An 18,938-nucleotide genomic window follows, 5' to 3' on the forward strand; every position below is an offset into this window, starting at 1 on the left:
TTAATTCCTTCTTTCAAATTCAATCACCACAACTCAACTTACAATCTTCCAAACAAATGTCTCACTTCCAAGTTCATGCATTATATTTATAACCTACACATTATCAATATCATTCTTACAAATATAAGAAACCATTCAAAAGTTACACTAAACTTCTTCCATAATCCACAAACAATCACAACTTCATTCCTAACCATTAAATCCTCATCCTCCATCATAGAATCCACAACTACAACAATCAAAATACTAAATAAAAATTAACTCATCATCTCTACACAACACTATGCCATTCGGCCACCACCCATATTTATATATTTCATGAATTTCATCCATTTCTACATACAACAACATTCACAAACCATCCATAAAACATGGGAAAGAGATTGAATACATACCTTCTTCACCTATCTCCTTCATTCGGCTAGGCTTGAAACTTGCACCAATGAATAGTTTAATTGCTCCAACAACTCCTTCATGTTAAAGAGGACCTTCCAATTTCTTAGAACACTAGAAGAAAATAATTTTTCTTGATCAATTCCCATGGCTTCAAATTCTCCACCATGGCTGAACCCCTTTCTCCTTTTCTTCCTCTCTTTCTTTCTTCAACTTCCTTAGTTAAATTTAATGAATAAGATGGCCCTCTCTCATATATATATATATAGCTCTTATGATCATGTGAGGGGCACATGCCCTCTTCTCCATTTTGTTTTTCTAGAATTTTCGCCCTTTTTCTTGAAATTTTCTTAAAAATAAAAGATGACTTAATTGTCTTACCATGTACACTTTGGTCCATATATATTCATCACAGGGCCATAAAAGAGTGGGGCCCACATACACACACACACACACTCCCACAGCCAAATGGCCCCTTCATGAATTTTCTTGAACACTTTGGTCCTTCAAAAACTTTCTTGAACACCTTGTGAAATTTCCATTTTGCCCCTAGCCTTTCTACAATATTACCATGAATCATTTTGCGAATTTCCCTTTTTACCCTTAACCTTTCTCAATATTTTCATAGAATAATATTCATAAATAATATTCATAACCAACTTGTACATTAAAATGATTTTGGAAGATGGTCATTCCCTTAACTTTGCCACGACTACCTTGAAATATCCAAACGTATAAAATATGGGATATAACAGGCCCTCTAGACGGGTCGTGATAAAAGTGGTATCAGAGCAGTTCAGTCCTAGGGTGTGTCTACGAGCCGTGTCTAGTAGAGTCTTGGTTATGGGTGTGTTGCGCGCCACACTTTTAAACAAGAAGCTGCAGACATTATAGTAATGAATGACCTTCTTTCTTCGTAAGAATCGTGCGATAGAGCTATGATATAAGAAATTCTTGTCCCTTAATCGTGTGTTGTGTATTTCGGAAATGCCTGTAAAGAGAAAGGCTACAGAAGCCCAAAAGGGCAAGACGGTGGCAGAAAAGCTGGCTGAAAGAGCACCACCACCGGTAGTAGAGGAAAGTGAGTCCCAGAGTGCGGCTCAATCTCAGTCCTCCCGTTCAGTACCTATATTAGAGGAGCGCGAGGGAGCCTCAGCCCCAGCTCCAGCACCTCCCGCTCCTCCACCGGATGCTTCAGGCCAGGATGTAAAAGAGGCCATACATTTGCTTACCCAGTTGGTTGCTGCTCAGACTCAGCGGTAAAGTACAGGGCCGGGTGATAGGGCTGTTAGTGCAAGAACCCGTGACTTCATTACTTTGAACCCTCCGGAATTCTTTGGATTAAAGCTGGAGGAGGACCCTCAGGATTTCATTGATGGTATGTTGAAGACACTTCGATTGATACATGCTTCGGACACCGAGTTGGTGGAGTTAGCATTGTATAGATTGAGAGATGTCTCGATCCAATGGTACACAGTCTGGATGGCTTCACGGGGAGCCAATGCACCTCCCCCTGTATGGCAAGAGTTTGTTGATGCTTTTCTCCGACATTATATGCCTCCAGAAGTTCGGCGAGATAGAGCCGATAAGTTTTTAAATTTGAGGCAAGGTACCATGAGTGCTTTAGAGTACAGTCTCTGCTTCAATTCCTTGGCTAGGTATGCTTCGGCCATGGTAGCGGATATGGGTGACTGGGTACACCGATTTGTGAAAGGCCTAGGGCCACATTTGATGGATAGATGCTTGACTGCGTCCCTTCAGGACAATATGGATATTGCACGCATTCAGGCTCATGCTCAGAACTTAGAATAAAACCTACAGCAGCAGAGAAGTGAACGCGAGCAGGATAGGGGTCATGGTGAGAGGGCCAGATCTTCAGGTCCGATGAGTGAGTTTAGAGGTGGGCACAGAAAGAAAATGTCCAGGCAGTCAGGCTATTCTATGACTAGTGCGCCTTCGCGGTTTTCAGGCTAGAGATTCGACAGATCTACTGGTTTCGGGCCGAGTCAGAGTTATTCGGGGTCTCAGTTCAGAGATGATTCAGGTCAGGCAAGGCCACCCGCACTACGATGTTCCCAGTGTGGGAAGTTACATTGGGGTCGATGCCGATTGGGTTCGGATGTTTGCTATTCATGTGGTCGGCCAGGCCATATCATGTGTGATTGCCCCTCAGTTCATGGTAGAGGTAGGACTCAGCCTTCAGGGTCCATAGCTGGATCTTCAGCATATGTACGCCCTATGGGGCCAGGTTCACATGCGCCAATCGACCATGGTAGAGGTAGAGGGAGAGCTCCCAGTTCTAGTGGTCCTCAGCACCGTGTTTATGCTTTGGCTGGACTTCAAGATCTTGAGTCTTCCCCTGACGTGGTCACAGGTATATTATCGGTATTCTCTCATGATGTATATGCTTTGATTGATCCGGGCTCCACCTTGTCATATGTTACTGCGTATGTTGCGGGTCAATATAGAGTCGAACCGGAGTCGATTAAACCTTTTGAGGTGTCTACACCCGTGGCTGAATCGGTAATAGCTAGCCGAGTATATAGAAATTGTGTAATTATGATTTGTGATCGTATTTATCGACGATATCTTGGTGTATTCTAGATCCGAGGCAGAACATGCAGATCATTTGCGTACTGTCCTCGGAGTTCTTCGAACTCGAGAGTTGTTTGCAAAGTTTTCCAAATGCGAGTTTTGGTTGAACTCAGTGGCATTTCTGGGGCATATTGTTGCGGCCGATGGTATTCGAGTGGATAGTCAAAATATTGAGGTCGTGAAAACTTGGCCAAGGCCCAAAACTCCTACGGAGGTTCGTAGCTTTCTGGACTTAGCAGGTTATTACAGGAGATTCGTTGAAGGATTTTCTTCTATTTCTGCACCGCTCACAAAGTTGACCCAGAAATCGGCAAACTTTCAATGGACAGACGCTTGTGAACGTAGCTTCCAAGAGTTGAAAGGTAGATTGACTTCTACCCCAGTTTTGACACTTCCAGAGGGTTTGGAAGGATATGTTATCTATTGTGATGCTTCAGGTGTTGGGCTAGGCTGTGTATTGATGCAACATGGTAAAGTAATTGCATATGCTTCAAGGCGATTGCGGAAACATGAGCAGAATTATCCAACCCATGATCTAGAATTAGCTGTAGTGGTTCATGCATTAAAGATATGGAGACATTATCTATATGGTGTCTATGTGGATATTTATACAGATCATAAGAGCCTTCAGTATATCTTCAAGCAGAAAGAGTTGAATTTGCGGCAACGACGATGGTTAGAATTGCTAAAAGATTACGATGTTGATATCTTATATCACCCCGGAAAGGCAAATGTTGTAGCTGATGCTCTTAGCCGCAGATCGATGGGAAGTTTATGTGATGTACGACCATAGAAGAGGGAAATGGCCCGTGAGCTCCAGCAGTTAGCTAGCCTAGGAGTTCGAGTGGTGGACTCAGGTAGCAGGGGAGCTACTATTCAGAATTTAGCAGTCTCGTCGCTAGTAGCAGAAGTGAAAGAGCGACAATACGAAGATTCCATGCTAATGCAGTATAGAGATACACTCCCTCAGAAAGAGGAGTCATCATTTGATATTTCAGGAGACGGAGTTCTCCGATGTCGAGGCAGATTATGTGTTCCCAATGTGGCAGGTCTACACCACCAGATATTGAGGGAAGCTCATTGTTCCCGTTATTCTGTTCACCCCGGTGCGACGAAAATGTATCATGACCTCAAGTCTATATATTGGTGGAATGGGATGAAGAAAGATATAGCGGAATTCGTAGCTCAATGTCCTAATTGTCAGCAAGTGAAAATCGAGCACCAAAAGCCGGGTGGATTGTTGCAAGCTATAGAAATCCCAACTTGGAAATGGGAAGTGATTAACATGGACTTCATTTCAGGCTTACCCCGTTCTCGACGTAAGTATGATTCCATATGGGTGATTGTGGATAGACTCACAAAGTCAGCTCATTTCTTACCGGTCAGAACGACCTATGTGGCAGAAGATTATGCAAAGCTTTACCTTAGAGAGATAGTGAGACTCCATGGTGTTCCGGTATCTATTATCTCCGATAGAGGGACTCAGTTTACAGCTAACTTTTGGAAGTCTTTCCAAGAGGGTCTAGGGACCCAAGTGAGCCTTAGCACGACATTTCATCCACAAACGGATGGACAGGCTGAACGTACCATTCAGACTCTTGAAGATATGTTACAGGCATGTATGATAGATTTGGAGGTAATTGGGATGATCATTTTCCACTCATTGAATTTGCTTACAATAACAGTTATCATTCTAGCATTCAAATGGCACCGTATGAAGCTTTATATGGGCGAAAGTGTAGATCCCCGATTGGGTGGTTTGAAACCGGAGAGACTAAATTGATAGGGCCAGACTTGGTCCAGCAAGCCATAGAGAAGGTTAGCTTATACAAGATAGGTTGTTAGCAGCCCAAAGTCGTCAAAAGTCCTATACAAATAATTGCCGAAGAAACTTAGAGTTCCAAGTAAAAGATTGGGTATTCCTAAAAGTGTCTCCAATGAAGGGCGTCATGAGATTTGGTAAAAAGGGGAAGCTTAGTCCCCGATACATTGGGCCTTATGAGATTGTGCGCAAAGTGGGCAAAGTGGCCTACGAATTAGATCTACCTCCGGATTTGGAGTCAGTCCATCCAGTTTTCCATGTCTCCATGCTTCGGAAATGTGTAGGAGATCCTACTAAGATTGTGCCAATAAATGATGTACAAGTGATAGAGACATTGACTTACGAAGAGGTACCCACTACCATACTAGATAGGCAAGTACGGAGGCTTAGAAACAAAGAAGTGGCCTCGGTTAAGGTTCTATGTAGAAGCAGTAAATGAGAGGAAATGACATGGGAAGCGGAAGAGAGTATGCAATCCATATATTCCCATTTATTTCAACCCTTGGAAGAAATCCAAGATGAGACATCAAGATTATAAGGTATGTATGTTTTCTTTTCATCCTTTTTGGTCGTGTGTGGCCAAATTTTTATGCTATTGTGTTGTGTCCCTGTGAGGCATCAATATTATGGGTTGTTGTGACAGGATGGTAGTGCCATATTATAGGGGAAACTCTGGCGAAATTTTTGTAGAATTCCCGAAGCCTTCAACATTCGAGGACGAATGTTCTTAAGGGGGGGGGGGGGGGGAGAATGTTACACCTCGGAAAATATTCCGTTGGTACGCAAGTGAATGAACTAGTGAGGAGTACGAGTATACGATATTTACACAAGTAAGAAACAACATTTGATGACCCTGAGTGAGATTTCCAGGGCATCCGATGTTAGACGAGAAAGTTGGCTAAGATAAGGTAATAACGATGACGATTATGATAATGATGTTAATAGTAAAGAGGCTTATGAGCCATGATGTATATGTATCTATGTACGACTATTATGGAACCCCGAGCTTATGAGGTCGGGTAAGATATGTAAATAAGTATGTATATGATTACGTAACGCGCGCACACCTCTGCAGATGGTACGGACAACCCTGACGCCTTGGTAGGGCCAGGTAGATGTGACCCTGATGCCTTGGTAGGGCCAGGTATGAGTAACCTTGAGCCTTGGTTGGCCAAGTATGTATGAAACACCGATCCTACGTGATCGGGTATGCTATGTAAATGCTATGTATATGATATGATTATGTATATGATATGACTATGTATATGAATGTGAATAAGGGGCATGTATACGAATACGAGCACAAATATGGTACGGGTGCTATTATGAACGCGGATAATGATATATGTACACAAACACGTATTAGAAATGGAAAGTTCCTAAGAAAGACAAGTAAGTGCATATGACGATCATATTGCCATCTCCCATTCTATGCTATTTCTTATGTTGCTATTTATGCTTCTATGTTGATATTGATCATGCTTTACATACTCAGTACATTCTTCGTACTGACATCCTTTTGTTTGTGGACGCTGCGTCATGCCCGCAGGTGCACAGGGAGACAGGCTTGATCCATAGTTGCATTCTCAGAGATTACATAGTAGAGCTCCATTTCATTCTGAGCCATAGCTTTTGGGTACTTATTCTTTTGTGTATATAATTATAGGCATAGCGGGGTCCGTTCACCTTTTTTTTTCTTTACTTATTTTCTTTAAAAAAAAATTATTATTATTATTTTTCCTGAAATGAAATGAAGAGAAAGAAGGTGCTCGGCCCTAAATTGCATTGATTTCTCCTAAATATTTCATCCCGCCCATGTGATATGTTATACTCTTCTTAGAGGCTCGTAGTCACGTGTATATGGTTAGATAGGTCTGGCCTTGTCGGCCTATATTTTGTATGTCATTTTGATAGCCTTGTTGGCTCATGTACGTTGACGTGGCATAGGTACCAATTATGATATAAAGGCATTGTCGTCCAATGGGGCTAGCATGATGAATGAGTAGAATTATGTGTTTAATTATGTGGCTCACCTGGATGTAAGCTTAAATGTAAGTTAAGGGGTGCCCGGGAGGGCTAGCACCGGGCGCTCGTCGCGGCCCTTTAGACGGGTCGTGACAAAAATACTCCACGAACTAACTCCCTCTGATTATCGGTTTTAGATGCTAGTTCATGCCTAATCCTTCCATCAATTTCCTTCATAAACACATATCAACGACGAAAACAACAGTATACTCAAGTTACTCCAATAATATCGAGCTACAACATAACTTAAAAAAATTACCAAACAGTCGACACAACAACAACAACAACATCAAAATACTATTTCCCGCTATTAGCTCAGTATTTCTCATCCCACTATTTAACTATGACCTGGATGAACTTAAATATATCTAGGAGAGGATAATTCTTACCTTATTTTCCAAGAAATGAGTTTCTTCCACCTTACTTCACTATGAAGTAACCTTCTATCCGTTAAAAACTATAACTATAAGACATAGCTGCCCTTTAACGTAGCTTACTTTCTTGAAATATAAACCCACGTTGCTGCTCGAATGAGTATAAAGTCACCATTTTCTTCTTCCAAGCATATAATGTATAGGTCCTTATATATAGTATATTAGATAATAAGGATAAATGATATGATCAACATTATTGTGCTCTTCACTTGCCATGTGTCATTATGGCACATGATGTGCTTTATGACTCATATATTCACTTAATGCCATCCCTTTAACCAATTGTTGCCACTTGGCAACTTGTAGTCCAAAGGTTGTCCCATTACTTAAAAGAAATTTTGTCCACATTATATTTATTCAATAATCTTAATTAATTGTTTGTCTTCCACTACAATTCCTCATTTAACCAATTACACTCGTAATTTATTCCTTGATCTCAATTCACTTAAATATTGATCACTTCATATACTCGTCATCATAAATCATGTGGTAGAAATCTAGTCCATAGCCTCTTTGTACATACACGAAATATTATTCCCAATCACCGTCATCACACTTGTTAAGTCCTAAAATCATTTTGGGACTTCATCTTCTTATACAACGAGCTCTTTATTCGCATATTTGAATATACCAATATTCTATGAGGCTCAGGTCTACTTACATACGTCGAGCGATTCAAATTATAGCCTGAAATCCCGGTGTATTACATTGATCAAACTTATACTCTTCAATTCGTTGAAGCTCTAAACTTCATGATACTTACTTATCACTTGTTAAACATAGTATAAATACATATAACCTCAAAAATGCTCTTGTCCTTGAATTTATATCGATCAACTTCCAACGTAGAAAAGTATGGGATGTAACACTTACTCTCTTAACCTAAACCCTAATAGCCGCCGCCTCGCTTCACTTCTCTATCCTCTGCCACTTCTTTTCCGGAAGTGGAAAAATCTCAGGTGTCACAGTCACTAGCTAGTCCTTGCACGCCTAAAACGGGTAGCATTTAATGCTATCTCATCTTTTCTCCACCGTCTCTCACCAAACACTACCTAAAGGTCAAGTACACTCCCTTTTTTCTTGATGTTTTCGTCTGAATCAAGTACATATGTATTAATTAGTTTTTTTTTACCATGTTGAACCCTGACTCTCATTGGTTCCTTGGAGAGTCAATTGGATCGAGGGGAACAAATCAAAATCGAGTCGTCCATGTTGGTCTTGCTTTGATCTGGATTGTTCATTTCGAGCACAAGCCTAATTTTTTGAAAACATTGCTAGTCCCACATCGGTAGTGTAGGTTTTAGGATTAATTTTTGGGTTCTATTTTATAGAACCGCATTTCTCAAAGAGGACAAGTTTTGGAAGAGACGAAAAGCTTGATTTTGAGCCTTTGACTCGAATTTTTAAAAGCTATTTGTAAAATTTTGCACTTAACTGTTAGAGGTTGAGTTTTCAAGTTTAAATTTTTTTATTTTATTTTCTTGTGTGGTGGCTGAATTGAGGAGAGGAAGTACAAAGGCTTTCAAATTCATTCTTGCTCCGGCTGCACTCAAAAAAGGTAATTTACTATCTTGTTTTTTCTTTACTTTAAATTTCTATTTTTATTTAAGTGTAATGATGTTTATTCTAGTAATATATTGTTAGTTAGCTCATGTTTTTCCTACTTAATGCTATCTTTCATAGTCTCTAACTTGCTCAATGGAGTAATGTGGCCTAATCGACCGTTGGTTGCTAAATGGTATGTCCTGAACGTCTTGTTAAGCTTAAATACACCCCCCTAATAATCTTTTTTAAAGTACTAATGGTTATCTGGATCATTGATAAGGTTATACTTAGTTATAAGCTTTAATGTCTTAGCTTAAATGAATTTGTGAGGACTGGTTTGAATCAGCCTTAAAGAGTAATTGGCTTAACTAGGTAAAACTTGCTAATTTGAGGCTCCTAAGCTTATATTGAAACTGGGAATGGAAACCTTTGGCTATGAACAGTTCATTTAAAGGTTAACATAGGCTTATGACGCTGTAACATCACTTAGGCCAAGCTAGAACACCTAGAACCTACCATGCTAATTGCATGAGATAACTGTGTGTCTGAATAGGGGCTAGTCTTGTTGTCTATATCACAAGACCCTACCCTCCTCTACATCCGGTTCATGCCTAAGTCTTTAAAAAAATCCTAGCAACACTGAATGGGTCATTGAGCCCTAATATGCTTTCTGGTGGTTGAAATGGTTAATCAAGAAAAAAATTTAGAATTACATGAGTTTTGGACTTGAGGTTTAGTTTGAGTTTGAGCTTATAATGCCAGAAATCTGCATGAATGATCTCAAAAAGGGATTTTTAAAGCTAAACAGGTTAACAGGAAATGTCTATATGTTGTTTGCAGCGATGATACCTCTCCAGGACTAATCACCTAAGACTTTAAGGCTAAAACAGGTAAAGAAGGAAAGGGGAAAAGTAGTTTGATGTGAGTTTGTCTAGGCCCCTCTTCATGTCAGTTGTTTGGTGTTATTTTATAAAGTGATTATCACGACCCAACCGGAGGGCCATGACGGGCACCCGGAGCTAACCCCACCAAGAACCTCTCATTGTACTTCCACTATCATATCTAGGTGAGCCACATGGCTAACTCGCAATTCCTATGCATCAATAACACAAATCTCATCGGGCAAGAACACTTTTTATATCAACATCATTAATTATGCCCATATACATATATACAAGCCGACGAGGCTAACAAAATGATATATAAAATACGAGCCGCCAAGGCTAAGAGACATCCAGCTATACACAACTATCTACGAGCCTCTAAGAAGAGTGTGAAACATCATATAGACGGGACAGGGCCTTGCCATGCCTATATGTATATACACAAAAGAATAGTACCAACAGCTGTAACTCCAAATCAAATGGAGCTCCTCTATGCAGTCTCTGAATAAGCAGCCTAAGGATCAAGTCTATCTCCCTGTACACCTGCGGGCATGATGCAGCGTCCACAAACAAAAGGACATCAGTACGAACAATGTACTGAGTATGTAAGGCATAATCAATAGCATAATATAAGCATGAAAGATAGCAGAGTCATGGGATGGTAGAGCCATTTATACCTCTAGCGACGTTCATCATATTTACTCACCCTTTCTCTAATGGGAACCTTCCATTACATATGCTTACATATATAGTAGTACCATACCCGACCATAGAGGTTCGGTGTTTCACATGCCCGACCATGACAAGGCTCGGTGTTATACATACCTGGCCCTATCAAGGCTCCATGTTATCCATACCCAACTGCAGTGGTGCGCGCGCAATAGATATCATACCCGGCCATATAAGCTCGGTGTTACTTAATAGCCATACATATATATATGTATGTATGTATGGCTATTAAGTAACACCGAGCTTATATGGCCGGGTATGATATCTATTACGCGCGCACCAATATATATATATATATATATATATATATTGGAGTACGTAAGTATCATCAACATCATCATCATCATCATCACTTTTGTTATATCTTTCCTTAGAGGATTAACTATCATAGGATGGGACCAATAGTATCATGAGAATATCAAGAACTATGAGCTTTAGTGATTCTAGGAATTGAAGTTATCATGGAAGACATTATGGAATTCACGTGAAGGTATACGACAAATGGGAATATGCCTTAAGAAGAAGGGTTAGCCTTACATACCTTTACGTCTCATTAACTACTTAACCTTCACCTCCAAAGCTTGAGAAATCTACATTTAAAAAGGATTCATACCATGGTTAAGCCTAAAAGACACTCTTAAGTTCAATCTAGAATAATTCATGAGCTAACAAAAATTGGGAAGCATTTTCCTTATTTCATCGTCTTCCACCATATTGTAAAACAACTCCCAAACAACTATAATAACATCCACAATATCATAATCAAGTAGTCATATTCAATTAAGTCTCAAAATCCATTTTCATATTCAACTTATATCAATAACTTCACACCAACCATTTGCACAATTGTATATGTTATATCCCGCATTCTTGTACAATCGGATAATTCAAGACAGTCGCGGGAAGACAGTAATCAAGGCCATAATTTTTACTTGGCTTGGCATATAAGTTGTTATGAGAATTTTGAAGTGGAAATAATGAAAAAAAAAGGTTAAGGGCATAAAGTGAAGTGCGCAATATGACTCGTGGAAATATCGAGGATGAGTAAGGGCAAAATTGGAATTTCGGAAATTAGCTTCTTGAATTACAAAACATGGCCTATGATTAAATTGGGCTAAAAACAAAATATGAAACAAGAGGCCCAACATGTGAGGGGTGGCCGTCCATGGTTCAATAAAAATGGCCCAAGCCCATGTCTTGATTTAATTCAAGACTAGTAAATAAATAAGGGGACCATGTATCATTTTCATCTAGAAATTTCAAGAAGACAAAAGAAAAGAAAGAGAGAGCTCAACCAAACAAGGCCATTCGGCCATAGAGTAATCCCACAAGAAAAATTGATAAAAATTCCTTCAAAAATCATTTTCTACCAAGTAAAGGGTGCTTAATAAGGTGGAGTTGTTGTTGGAGCAAGAAAGATTCATAAGCATCCAAGTTGCCAAGTTGTAGGCAAGTGGGAAGTTGAAGAAGAAAGGTGAATTTTAATCTTGTTTTATGTGTTATACATGGTTTATATGTGTTGTAGTATGCTAAAATGGATGAAATTCATGAAAGAGAGGAATATGGTATGTGGCCGTACATGTGTATATATGTGTAGGAATCATATTTCAATTATTTTGTTTAGTGTTTGGTTGTTGTTGTTGTAAATACTATATTGATAATGGAAGTTGAATGAATTTGGAAAGAATGTAGTTGTGTGTGCATGATGAAGCCGTGAGTGTGTAGTGTGTATGTGGCCGTGTATACATGATGTATAGTCGTGTATATTGGTGAGTCGTGAAAGAATAATGAGCAAGTTGTAGTTAATATTTTAGTTGTTGTGTTGTAGATTTCATATTGCAAATAAAGGCTTGATAAGTTTGGTGAAGTATTGGTAATTGGAAGATTGTGTATATGGAAAAATAATGTTCTTGCAGGGATAGCATGTAATGGTATTAGTATGATGTTGTTGGAATATATATTATAAGGTTGCTATTGTATTCATTGAAGTCGGAAGGTTTTGAAGAAAGTGGTAAATTGAGATCATATGTCTTGAATGGAATATGTGAATTGCTAGTGTGATTGAGCTGTGTTAATAGTTTGGCCGGGTTTGAATTCCCGGGTTGTTGTTGATTGAAAACTTGCTAGGTTGAATGTCGAGGATGGTATAGTTACAGAGGAAGTGCTGCCGAAATTTCGGTAGCCAAGTATCACCTTAAGATTTCAACTCTAAGTATCCTAATAAGCGTTTTGGTAAATATGACCAATTTGCAGATTTTGACAAAATTGCAACGTGAATTCGGAGTAGCAAAAGGAGCGGAAAGAGGTATGTAAGGCTTCATCCTTCCTTCTATTGCATGTCTTAGACGTAATAAGTTGGATACGAGCCTCGGGGATAACCCTATTCCCCGGAACCCGCACCTAAAGTTTCCCCTTTTTCATTCAATGGAATTGAACTAGAAATTGCGCAAAAATGTTGAAAAACCTTCATAAACCTCTAGAACTTGCATAAAGAGGACCCGATTACTTTAAAACCCTCACAAGTAACGCCATGAAATTTGACCCGAGGTGGGCCCATTGTTCCCGTATTCTTCCCTAATGTTCAGTTATTACCCGATAAGTGTTACAACTATTCTAAGGAGAGTATTTCTATGATAATAATGATAACGATGATGTTAATGAAGATAGTATATCTATGATGAGTATGACAAGAGTGATCCCACGACTAAGAGTCTTGAATTAAGGACTCAATATGAGGGTGAAAGTGTCAAGCTAGTTATTGATCTTTAATGCTACTTCTTGGTTATGACCCGCGTTTCTAAAGACTTCAAGTGAGTGACTTATGATGTTGATGACCTTGTCCTATGTTTTCCCTTAATGCTATTCTTCGTTGATAGTCTCGCCTTATAATACTAGTCCCTTCAAGGCGAGGCAAAGTCATGATGATCATTCCATAACGCAATCGGAGGTTTCCGACCTTATGTCACTCCGATAGAGTTGTAGCTTTCACTTGGGCTCTCATGCATGCTTTATACTTATGTATGAGTTATTTTATGACACCGTGCCGTCCAACGGGCGTCCGGGCAGATATACACACCACTATAGTGGGCAGCTTATACCCCGGACGCGGGAGGCCTGGACGCGGGCTCACACACCGTTCCTACATGGACGGGCAGCATTACACCTCACCTATACGGTCGGGCAGTTTACTTACAGATTTTTACATATTATTTTTAAAGCTAGCATGCATGGCATCCGCCCTAAGGGGCATTCAGATGAACAGCTTATTCTTCTACCCCATGGTATGCACAGATAAAGTTACACCGTACCTCTATGGTCGGGCAGCACTACACCGTACCTATAGGGTCGGGCAGTATTACACAGTACCTACGCGGTCGGGCAGTGTACTTGAATTGTCTATATGTTACTTCAAGAGTTAAAGTTAAACTGTACAAGTATCTGCCTTAAGAGGCAAACAGAGGTACAAATTATATCCCTCCTCCTCTATGCTATGTTTTATGCTTTCTAGTATGATCTTATTATACTATTCATGCCTTACATACTCGGTACATCATTCGTACAGACATCCCTCCTTGCGGAAGCTGCGTTTCATGCCGCGCAGGTAAGCAGGTTGGCGGACTTGATCCTTAGGAGCTCCACCAGCGGTATATTGAGAGTGCTCCAGTTCTTTCGGGGCTCCAGCTTATTGGTACTACTTTTGTGTACATGTCCGGACTCGGCAGTATCCGGTCCTTTTTGTGATGCTATGTATTATGTTTAGAGGCTCGTAGACAGACATGCACAGTTAGATGTTTTGTACTTATGTGGGCCTTCGTCACTGTATATGGTGCTAGTAAAGTTTAATAGCGTACGTTTATGAATATGCGGTTAATGTTAATGTCGAGTAACAAAAAAAAATGTATGGTATAGTTCATATGGCTCACTTAGTAATAAGAATATGATGCGAGATAAGGGGTGCTCGGTACAAGTGTCGGGTACTCGTCACGGCCCCTAGTTGGGTCGTGACAGAAGTGGTATCAGAGCAGTTCGGTCCTAGGGTTTTGTCTTCGAGCCGTGTCCAGTAGAGTCTTGTTTATGGGTGTGTAGCGCGCCACACTTATAGGCAGAAGGCTACAGGGCATCTAGGAAATATGACCTTGTTTGTATTCTAAGATCGTGCGATAGAGCTATGCTCCCAGGTTTCAATATTCCTTTCCTAATCCTATGTTATGGTTTCAGTAATGCCGCCGAAGAAGAAAGCTAGGGCAGCCCAGAAGGGCGAGACAGTGGCTGGAAGGAGAGTTGAACGGGAGTTAGAAGAAGGAGAATCTCATAATGAAGCTCCCCCTCAAACCTTTCCTGCTCCCCCTGCACCAGCAGAGCAGGAAAGAGTTCCAGCTCCAGCCCCCGCACCTCCCGTCCCACCGCCAGCAGCCCCGGGCCACCAGATGGCAGAGGCCATCCAGTTATTGACCCAGTTAGTTGCCGCACAGGCTCAGCGGCAAGATGTAGACCTGGGGGACAAGGCGGTGAGTGCAAGGGCTCGCGACTTCATCACCCTGAAACCTCCGGAGTTCTATGGCTCGAAACCAGAGGAAGACCCACAGAATTTCATAGATGAGATGTTAAGGACACTGAGAATAATACATGCTTGAGATACAGAGTCAGTGGAATTGGCATCGTACAGGTTGCGGGATGTAGCAGTATTGTGGTATAACAACTGGATATCCTCTAGGGGAGAAAATGCCCCTCCCCCAGTCTGGCAGGAGTTTACGGAGGCATTTCTACGACATTTCTTACCGCCAGAGGTTCGACGAGCTCGAGCTGATATGTTTTTGAATCTGAAACAGGGAGATATGAATGTTCGAGAATACAGCCTTCGCTTTAACTCTCTAGCCAGGTATGCCCCAGCCATGGTGGCTGATATGGGGGAGCACGTACACCGATTTGTGAGTGGATTGGGGCCACACTTAATTAAGGAATGTTTGACAGCTTCACTCCAGGACGGGATGACCATTGCTCGTATCCAGGCCCACGCCCAGAACCTGGAGGAACAACATCCGCTGCTGAAGAGCGAGCGCCATGTGGATAGGAGCTCCAGAAAAAGGGCCAGATCTTTTAGAGCCAGCAGTGAGTATAGAGGGGGTCAGACACAGGAGCAGTCCAGGATTTCGAACCCCCAGTACGACAGTGGATCTGGTCAGACGAGGCCGCCCCCACCACAGTGTAACCGGTGTGGTAGGATGCATTCGGGACAGTGTCGTCTGGGTTCGAATGCTTGTTATTCTTGCGGGCAGATGGGGCATATGATGCGTGACTGCCCCTCGATGCGAGGTAGAGGTGCGAGTCAGCCTATGGGATCGGTAGCCGGTTCATCATCGTCCGTGCGCCCTCCTGGACAATCTTCCCAGGCCCCAGCAGGCCGTGGCCGAGGTAGAGGAGAGACACCCAATTCGGCCGGTCCCCCGCACCGTATATATGCATTGACAGGACGGCAGGATCCTGAACCTTCCCCAGACGCGGCTAAAGGTACACTATTGATATTCTCCTATTATATGCGTGTGTAAATTGATCTAGGTTCTACCTTATCATTTACCGCTCTTATATTACTGAACTTATGAGAAATTGGGAATTCGGAACGAATAGTAGCTGTATACGTAGGAAAAAGGTGAGTAATAGTAACTACGGAGGCTAAAATAGTAATTGAAAAAAACAAAAAAAGTACGTTACGAGGGCGTCTCGGAAGTTGTCAAAACCCCAAACCGCCCCTTGTGATGTAATAAAGATAGTCCGAGAGAATGGGGGTAGAATACTAATACTAAGACACAAAAATGCGTTAAAGTTTCGAGGTTAAGCGTGCTCAGGTGGGAGCAATTCCATGATGGGTGACCCCCTGGGAAATGTGCTGAAATTTTCATAAATATGGGAACAAGAGACGAATGTGAGATTAGGTAGCCCAATGTAAATTAGAGTGTGTGGAGTGGTTAGGAACCCTACAGAAGTCCTACAGGCAGAGGCGGACTAGACAAGCAGAAGGGGAGAAAGCATGACAGAAAGGGTATCCAAGATCAGGGAAAGTTTGATTAGCTTTTGGGAATGGCTGTAAGTAAATTAGTGGCGGAAATGTATATATATATATACGTGACATCTTATCGGTGACTGAAGAACCCTAACAAGTAGTGTCGCGATACATAGCATGCGCAAGCTGAATGAAATTCAGAGGACGCAATGAAAGGTATAAGTATGGATGTCACAGGGTAAGATCGATCCCCAACCCACAAAGCTAGAAAGGCCTAATGCGGTGATACACGGGAACATATCTAACAAGTGAGTAAACGTGACAAACTCTATGAAGAAGGAATTATAATGGTAAAAGATCGCCGGAAGCAACGATTACTTAAAGGGCATAGGCGTGTGCAGACCCTCTTAATAAAGGGGGGGAGGACATGTTGGACTTAAAATGGATTATGACGATTCAAGATCCAACAAAAGGTACTTGTTAACGCAGAGCCAGCGTTCAGAGCTACATCAATTGACCTATGACTTAAAGACAACCTAAGCTCCTAAAATGGATATGCTAAGAGATATGTGAGGTATCTACAAAGGAGACCTCCCCGAAGTATTACAATACACTATGAGGCTAGTTTAACATTCGAGGACGAATGTTTTAAAGGGGGGGAGGATGTTATATCCCGCATTCTTGTACAATCGGATAATTCAAGACAGTCGCGGGAAGACAGTAATCAAGGCCATAATTTTTACTTGGCTTGGCATATAAGTTGTTATGAGAATTTTGAAGTGGAAATAATGAAAAAAAAGGTTAAGGTCATAAAGGGAAGTGCGCAATATGACTCGTGGAAATATCGAGGATGAGTAAGGGCAAAATTGGAATTTCGGAAATTAGCTTCTTGAATTACAAAACATGGCCTATGATTAAATTGGGCTAAAAACAAAATATGAAACAAGAGGCCCAACATGTGAGGGGTGGCCGGCCATGGTCCAATAAAAATGGCCCAAGCCCATGTCTTGATTTAATTCAAGACTAGTAAATAAATAAGGGGACCATGTATCATTTTCATCTAGAAATTTCAAGAAGACAAAAGAAAAGAAAGAGAGAGCTCAACCAAACAAGGCCATTCGGCCATAGAGTAATCCCACAAGAAAAATTGATAAAAATTCCTTCAAAAATCATTTTCTACCAAGTAAAGGGTGCTTAATAAGGTGGAGTTGTTGTTGGAGCAAGAAAGATTCATAAGCATCCAAGTTGCCAAGTTGTAGGCAAGTGGGAAGTTGAAGAAGAAAGGTGAATTTTAATCTTGTTTTATGTGTTATACATGGTTTATATGTGTTGTAGTATGCTAAAATGGATGAAATTCATGAAAGAGAGGAATATGGTATGTGGCCGTACATGTGTATATATGTGTAGGAATCATATTTCAATTATTTTGTTTAGTGTTTGGTTGTTGTTGTTGTAAATACTATATTGATAATGGAAGTTGAATGAATTTGGAAAGAATGTAGTTATGTGTGCATGATGAAGCCGTGAGTGTGTAGTGTGTATGTGGCCGTGTATACATGATGTATAGTCGTGTATATTGGTGAGTCGTGAAAGAATAATGAGCAAGTTGTAGTTAATATTTTAGTTGTTGTGTTGTAGATTTCATATTGCAAATAAAGGCTTCATAAGTTTGGTGAAGTATTGGTAATTGGAAGATTGTGTATATGGAAAAATAATGTTCTTGCAGGGATAGCATGTAATGGTATTAGTATGATGTTGTTGGAATATATATTATAAGGTTGCTATTGTATTCATTGAAGTCGGAAGGTTTTGAAGAAAGTGGTAAATTGAGATCATATGTCTTGAATGGAATATGTGAATTGCTAGTGTGATTGTTGAGCTGTGTTAATAGTTTGGCCGGGTTTGAATTCCCGGGTTGTTGTTGATTGAAAACTTGCTAGGTTGAATGTCGAGGATGGTATAGTTACAGAGGAAGTGCTGCCGAAATTTCGGTAGCCAAGTATCACCTTAAGATTTCAACTCTAAGTATCCTAATAAGAGTTTTGGTAAATATGACCAATTTGCAGATTTTGACAAAATTGCAACGTGAATTCGGAGTAGCAAAAGGAGCGGAAAGAGGTATGTAAGGCTTCAACCTTCCTTCTATGGCATGTCTTAGACGTAATAAGTTGGATACGAGCCTCGGGGATAACCCTATTCCCCAGAACCCGCACCTAAAGTTTCCCCTTTTTCATTCAATGGAATTGAACTAGAAATTGCGCAAAAATGTTGAAAAACCTTCATAAACCTCTAGAACTTGCATAAAGAGGACCCGATTACTTTAAAACCCTCACAAGTAACGCCATGACGTGTAACATATGAAAATTTAGTACGCCGCCTCATTTGACCCGAGGTGGGCCCATTGTTCCCGTATTCTTCCCTAATGTTCAGTTATTACCCGATAAGTGTTACAACTATTCTAAGGAGAGTATTTCTATGATAATAATGATAACGATGATGTTAATGAAGATAGT

This window comes from Lycium barbarum, chromosome 4, assembly GCF_019175385.1.
Source record: "Lycium barbarum isolate Lr01 chromosome 4, ASM1917538v2, whole genome shotgun sequence".
Classification (NCBI taxonomy): Eukaryota; Viridiplantae; Streptophyta; class Magnoliopsida; order Solanales; family Solanaceae; genus Lycium; species Lycium barbarum.